This window comes from Lycium barbarum, chromosome 1, assembly GCF_019175385.1.
Source record: "Lycium barbarum isolate Lr01 chromosome 1, ASM1917538v2, whole genome shotgun sequence".
NCBI classification, from domain to species: Eukaryota; Viridiplantae; Streptophyta; class Magnoliopsida; order Solanales; family Solanaceae; genus Lycium; species Lycium barbarum.
The window spans coordinates 76,605,576-76,613,585 of record NC_083337.1 but is presented as its reverse complement, the minus strand read 5'-3'; the positions used below and the strand labels follow the sequence as shown (position 1 = coordinate 76,613,585).

Genomic DNA, 8,010 nt, shown 5'->3' with positions numbered 1-8,010 from the left:
CCTTGTTCGAGAGCCGGGTTCCATATATGAATTCCGAAGTATGATGTGTCCGGTCTCGGGGTACCGTGTATATTTGTCCGTCCCCGGGTACCGTGTATATGTTACGAAGTATGATGTGTCCGGTTCCCCGGCGTGTTATATGTCCCCGGGTACCGAGGATATTTCTATGATGCGTTATGTGACGGAGATGTTCGGAGATATGAAATCTTTTGGAATATGGTGTGTTATGGCGCCAGAGACAGGAGTGGCGACCATGTTCCTGTGCCCTGTGTATGACTTTGATATGCATCGTTTGTGAGTTAAAAGTAAGCAATCTGATATTCTGGATAAGCTACTTACCGTTTGTATTTCTTCTGATATATGATTCTGACTTGCATTGATAGTTCTGTTCACTGCGTCCCTTACGAAAGGGCCGGGATCTGTTATATGCACATATACGATATATGATTCTGATATGCACGATGTGTGTTTGGAAAGTAAGCTCTTTAGCACTCTGTACTTCTTCTGACATATGGCTTCGGCTTATATGATCTGTGTTAGAGAAGCCATCAATCTGACACTCGGAGTTTGCATTTTTCTAATATCTGGCATCGGCATTACATGATTTGTGATTTGGAAATAGCGCTTTGATAATTGGATAATACCTTTACTTTTTGTGCCGTCGTTCCGGTTCTGTATTCCATGCCTTACATACTCAGTACATATTCCGTACTGACCCCCTTTCTTCGAGGGCTGCGTTTCATGCCCGCAGGTACAGATGCTTATTGAGGTAATCCACCAGCCTAAGGTACACATTCTGCTGTTCTGAAACGCTCCTCTTATCCGGAGCCCATACTTTTGGTACAGATCTTTCTGTTGTACATACCTTTGTGTTTATGATTATTTTGGGTACGGCGGGGACCTGTCCCGTCATATGATTCTGTTGCTGTATTAGAGGCCTGTAGACATATATGTGGGTCGTGTTTGTTCAGTAATGTTTATTCAGGTTGTGTCTGGCTTTTCCCTACACTACGTTACTCGATCGATTTACGTGTTACAATATAAGGAACGACTTAAATGATATGTATATGATTTTGTATGCACGAGGTACATAATATGTAAACGCAAGTGAAATTTGGTTAGTAAGTATGTACAAGTGTCCATGTCGGGCACTAGTCACGGCCCACGGGGTTGGGTCATGACAATTATGCTTTTTTAACGTACTTTGACTATAGATTAATCATACTTCTGGACCCCAAAATTTCAATATTTTATATAGAACCCTACTTATTGTTGTGCGATTAATAAGGTAGGCTCAATACATCAAGGGTAAGAAAACCTTCGAATTGCTGTTTTAGTGGTTGAAAAGTGCTCGAACTCCATTTTTGTTTGAAGGCTTGGTGTCATTAGCTTTAGGTTCTTTAAAAATACTTAAACTTGTTCATTAATAATAAACCAAAAGTAGTAAAAATACAATCATCAAAAGCAAAAACAAAAAAAGCTTAAAATATATCCATCAATTCATGCCCCTTGAGTTGATGAAAAACTAAACATACTAATATTCTTCAAAATAACAACATTATCATACATTAAACTTAAAACTAAAATCACAACATTCTTAATCATCATCAGAATAGAAGTCCTCAATATCGTCCTCAGAAAAATATTGGCGGTTTCTTAAAACACATCTTTTTTTAGTAGATGTTAGTTCTCTACCGGTTGATGATGCTTGTTCTTTGGCCAACTTTAGCATGTAAAATTTATATTGTCTTGCCAGCATTCTGTTGTTTTCTTTTCTAATCCTTTGTACGGGAAGCTCGCAAGTTTCTGGATCTACTCAAGGCATGGTTATGGAGTACCTTGTTGAGATTGGAGCGTTGAGATTTTCCAAGTCACGAACAAGACGTTCTGATTCGGCAAGCCGATGTGACCATTCTCGGTGTAAACCGCAATAATATTCTCGCGGATCTAAATATTTCACACTGCAGAAATCATCATTATGCTCTATAAGAAGGTGGGGATTAGCTCGTCTAGTTTGAAATTACTGGTATCACTCGAAAATCTGCTATGATTTGAACTCTCATCATCACTGCTATTTGGTTCTTTTAGAAGGAGTAAAGACCAAGCTGAGTTTCTACTACTCGACATTGAATACATTGTAGTCTAATAACAAAAGAAAGTGCTACTTATATAGTTGCAAAACCCCATGTACCCCTAGTTGGGGGGGGGGGGGTGATCTTTATGACCCTACCTACTTACTTTATATAAAAAAATATTTATCTTCATCGGACATGTCACAGTCCGAATCCCACTTTGATCTAAATCTTGTGCTACCATGTACACCATATTCTACCCTAAGGTAACGTATTTGCATCCGATTGTTCTCTTCGCGAAAACGGTTAAGAGAAAAATTAAACTCTTGTGGAGTTTCACAAGGCATTGACATAGCACATTTTTTTGGGCGTTTAAGCCCTACTTGTCACGACCCAACCCCGTGGGCCGCGACTGGCACCCTAGCTGGGTACCCGTACATACCTACCTGACCGAATTTCGTATCGTACAGATTTTTTTTTTTTCAAACGGATATTATAGAAGTAGGCCGATACAGATACGGCACGCGCGCAAACATATATATATACCTGAACATGCAGACATTTACAGATAAGCCGATAAGGCTAACATACAGACGAAACCCGTAACCCACACATCTATCTACAGGCCTCTACAGACATACAGAATCATATGACGGGACAGGCCCCGCCGTACCCAGAACTTCCATACATACAGAACATACGGAAAACAAAAGATATATATACCAAAGTACATGCTCCGAATCAAAAGGAGCTCTTCAAGATAGCAGAACCTGTGCCCTAGACTGGCGGCGTGTCACCGAGTGCGCCTGTACCTGCGGGCATGTAACACAGCCCCCGAAGAACCGGGGGTCAGTACAAAAATGTACCGAGTATGTAAAGCAGAAATATATCAAACATAATCATGATCTGGACCGGAAGCGCATAAATATACTAGACTGGCTCATAAGCCGGACAGACAGAGTCATAGTCCCGACAGACGGACATAATCATGGTCCAGACAGACAGAATCAGAATCCATATGGACATACAAAATCAGAATCCATACGGACATACAGAATCAGAATCCATACGGACATACAGACATAGTCGTAGTTCAGACAGACAGACAGAAGTATACCTGATAGAATTATGCATGCAGAGTAGTGCAGAATCATACTGAATCATACAGAGGCATGTGTTTATATACATACTGATGGCACATGCATACAGACATACAGATCCCGGCCCTGTCTGGGGGCGCGGTAAACAGAACCCGGCCCTCTTAGTACGGGACGCGGTGGACAGACAGAATCAGATCAGATCATATGCCATCCTGGCCGCCATCCCCATACACAGATCATAGTATCATACAGACATACAGATCCCGGCCCGTACGCCGAGGGACGCGGTGAACAATGCAGAGAAATATGCACGATAACAGAACCTGGCCCGGGACGCAGTGAAGGAATGCATTGAGACAGCCACGAACAGATCCATGGGAAACCACATACATACAGACTCAATCAGACTAAAGGGTGCCAAACGGCGAGCCAAAATCAGAGTATACGGATAGTATGCATAGTACGCGCCTATATCCTACTTGGGAAGGCACGACAGATTATTATCAGAATCGGATTCTCAGATGTTCAGAAGTTATTTTATAAGAATTTCATAAAAATAGTTGTATCATAATCAAAATAATAGTTCAGATGGTTTCTGAGAAAATCGGACAAAATGGAAGTATTTAAAGTATTACAGAAGATATCGGGCCTTGCGGGCCCGCCTCGGACCAACTCGAGGCAACATATGTAAATTATCGCTAATAGACCTTATGAGGTCATCCATAATCGTTTGGAAGTGTTCCGACTCCGTTTAGGGGAGTTTTGTACAAAAAATCACTTTAAAGGCAATTTGTAAGAAAATAGCTTCAATTGAATTGAAGGAATTGGAGCGGTTTTCCGTCTCGAATTCCGGGGAACGGAGTCGTACTTAAGGCTCGCGGCCGAGCCTATCACATCCAGAACATGCCTAGGAACAAAGGAAAATGCTTCACATACCTCGATAGCGCCTTACGCTCGCTTGGCGTCGATCCCAATCTCGTCCAAAATCTAGAAATGGTCAAGTTTACCATTTGTTAGTTTCAAACTTTTCAATAATCCAACTTAACACATGTTTGCCTACCGAAATTTCGGCAGCATTTCCTCTGTATATAAGACATCCCCGAGACTTAGCTCGGCTCAATTCACTACACAACAACCCAGAACAACAGCAAAAACAACAACAGACATTAAAACACACACTATGGCATCACTAGCCATCGTTTCGGCATAACGACACATCTTTCGTTTCAAACTTACATTTCCGAACCAAACTTGTTATTTTGATATTCATCACCCACCAAATTCATTACAACATACATCGGAAGCATCCATACCATTTTCACCCAATATTCATAAGGTATGCGAACATTCAAACTTTCCATTAAGCCACTACTTTCCAATTTTTCCTAACCTTCAACATACAAGTTCATTATACATTTCCATCTTCCAAATTCATCCACAATAATCATAATTTTCCTCTTGATACTTTCATTTCCATTTTTACATAAACCATAACAAAGTTGTATGTTTTCCTACAACAACTTAATAACCATTAAGTTCCTTCACTCTCCTCACATAATCCATGATTAAAACAACCAAAATATTAATTCAAATCAGTCCATCAATTTCAATTAAAACAGCCCCTCACCCATAAATTTCAACAAAACAACAAACGAGTTTATAATGCTGTTTTCTCCGTTCTAATTCGTTAAAACTCTAAATAAACACTTTAATAACATAAAAGGAATTTTATAAATACCTTATCAGAAGATCCACCACGAAAATTTCATCCCCCAAGACTAATATTTATCTCAAATTGAAGGCAACGCAACGTACAACGTTTTTCTCTTCATGAGCTTCGGGATTCGGAGCTCGGATTTTGATCAAAATGATCTTCTTAGCCTTGAAGTTTTCTCTCTCTCTCTCTAATGGAATTTTTTGGATCTTTTCTGATCTGAAATGTGGAGGAGGAGGCTGAAAACTCCCTTAAATAATAAGGAAATGGGCCTGACCCGGATTGGAATCGGGTTGGGCCCATTTCACTGCCCAGCTTGACCTTTCCGCCTTAAAATGTCCATATCTCCTTGTACCGACGTCGCCTGGGAGCCCACGACCTACCGTTGGAAAGCTATTTCAATTATCTACAACTTTTATCTCTGGGCATTTTCCCAAATTCTAAACTTATAATGCCGTTTTTGCCCCTCCAAGTCAGGTCATCCGAAAACGTTTTCTTAAAAATATTCGTTTGGAGGGCTTCCACTTTGATTTGGCTCCAGGGCCCTTCACGGGTTGTGTTTAACTTTACATATACGATTCATATAACTTTTCACATGTCCCAAAAAAAATATTGATGTGTGGGCCCCACCTCAGCTTACAAATAATTCGACGTTCGAAAATGCAGGATATAACATTCTCCCCCCCTTTAGAACATTCGTCCTCGAATGTTCGATTGACCTTAGCGGGCCTCGTGACACTTCGGGGAGGTTCCTTCCTTTCTTTCAAAATTCCTTTCAACGTTACGATTGCTATCAGCATCTTTCACCTCTTGTCACACTTCTCGGTTCCTTACAACGTTATCATAATTTCACGTTACATCAAACAGGTTCATAACTAGAGCCAGACGCACAAAAGCATACCGGACAGATTCATAGTCGAAGCCAGATGTACGGAAGTATGTCGGACAAACATGAGATCGGAGTCAGACGTACAAAGAGGTATCAGCCAGATTCGAAATCAGAATCAGACGTACAAAAATGTATCAAACAGAGTCGTAATCAGAATCAGACATACAGAGATGTATCAGACAGACGCGTGATCAAAATCAGACATACAGAGATGTATCAGACAGATTCATATCCAGAATCAGACACACAGAGGCGTGTCAGACAGATTCGTAATCAGAGTCAATCGTATAGGGGTGTGTCAAACATAAACGTATTCAGAATCAGATGTACAAAGATTTATCAGACGGGAACATAATCGAGTTCAGAAGTACAGAGGCGTAATAGGCAGAGCCTTATCAGAATCGGGGGTGCAGAAGTATAACAGATAGGATCTGAATTAGAATCAGATCACTCCTATTAAGGCTCCAGTGTTTTATGAAAATTTCCCTTATTTGTAAACTTGTTCGCCAAGTTATCATACAAATCGTCTTACGTGTCGCTTATCGACCTTTTCAAAGATTCCGCTTATTCACACTTCTTATCTTTCATCTTTCCTACTATCCATACTCATTTTCTTTTTCAGACATCGTCACACCAGACCGAGTTATAATGGAATAGGGGTTTTTCTATCCTTTGATGACATTCGAATCCCCGTCTCCGCGTCGTTTCATGTATTCGGTTTAGTAAAACCTTTCGTCTATCACAACATTAGTTGTCGGGACTCGGCTCTTGATCCATATGGGCACCAAACGAAAATTATACACACACACATACACACATACAGATATATTTACTAGTATCTTACTGGCGAACGTCTCTGATTGTTATTCAAATCCGCTCAATTTCCCGAGCGGTGTTGCACCTTTTCTTTTTGCCCATTTAGTCCGCCTCGTTCTGCGCGACTCCTGTAAGGGCACTAATTACTCCACACATTCTCTTTTCCTTTAGATTACCCCAAATTTTCATTTATATCTATCATACTTACACTTGTGCAAAATTTTGCATTACTTCCCAGGGGGGTCACCCATCCCAGAATTGCTCTGGCTTGAGCACGCTTAACCCCGAAACTTTCATGCATTTTGACGCGTTAGGGCTGATATAATTTCGTCAATTGCCCTGCAGGACCTTTGTCACATAATTTTAGGGCAGTTCGGGGTCTTAGCAAATTTTCGGAAATTTTTTGTAGCGGGTCCCACCCCCGGCTAAGTTGCACAATTACCATATTGCTGGATCTCCGATATTCACTTTCATACACATATACATACAATTACAGACAGGCCACAGATTTAAGTCTTCGTCCCACGAATTCCGTCTCCAAATAGTCGGTGAAATCTGATAAAATATCACCATAAGGTGCTCTCCAACCACCGACAGAAGAAAACTAAATTCCGACAAGTATCGCGGAACCTGTTTGTACTTACTTTATATATATTTACTTCCATATCTCTGGAAAAAAATTTGGGCAGAGGTTTCTCTGTATTTCTTACTATCCGAAACCTGTACACAAGAAATACCAACCATGCCTCACAGGGCCAACACATATACGCATATATATATACATCATATCATGTCGTCTCGTAGCCACACGGGGCTAACAATTACAGATAAAATTATACAGATGTCGAGGCTTACCTCACATGCCCAACTCGAACAACATCGGAGGCTCCTTCCTGTTCACTTTTCTGTTCAATCTTCAGCTTTATATTTCTACCACACATCAAACAACTTCTCCGACACACAGCTTTCATATTATTGCTTACCTGAGTACTGTGCGGCCTCCAATATCATCAGCCATTGCCTTCTGTCGATGCCGTCCTTTGGCTGAAATTAAAAGTTAGTCGAAAGGAATTCATATCCTACAGCTGGCTCTATCGCATGATCTAAGATTCAAAGAAGGGTAACATCCTAGATGCCCTGTAGCTTCCTGTTTATAGATGTGGTGCACAACACATCGATAAAGAAGACTCTACTAGACACGGCCTGTAGACATTCCGAGGACTAACCGCTCTGATACCACTTCTGTCACGACCCAACCCCGTGGGCCGCGACTGGCACCCTAGCTGGGTACCCGTACATACCTACCTGACCGAATTTCGTATCGTACAGATTTTTTTTTTTTCAAACGGATATTATAGAAGTAGGCCGATACAGATACGGCACGCGCGCAAACATATATATATACCTGAACATGCAGAC

At 41.0% G+C, this 8,010-nt stretch overlaps 1 long non-coding RNA gene across 1 annotated transcript; it reads right to left on the bottom strand.

The window, feature by feature from the left end:
• Positions 1-2,747: 2,747 nt before the first annotated feature.
• On the bottom strand, positions 2,748-5,593 carry LOC132640421 (uncharacterized). Its single transcript, XR_009582239.1, has 3 exons — positions 4,911-5,593; positions 4,109-4,159; positions 2,748-2,884 (listed from the first exon to the last, which is right to left on the bottom strand). It is a non-coding gene; the product is annotated as an uncharacterized LOC132640421 (long non-coding RNA).
• Between the last annotated feature and the right edge of the window lie 2,417 nt (positions 5,594-8,010).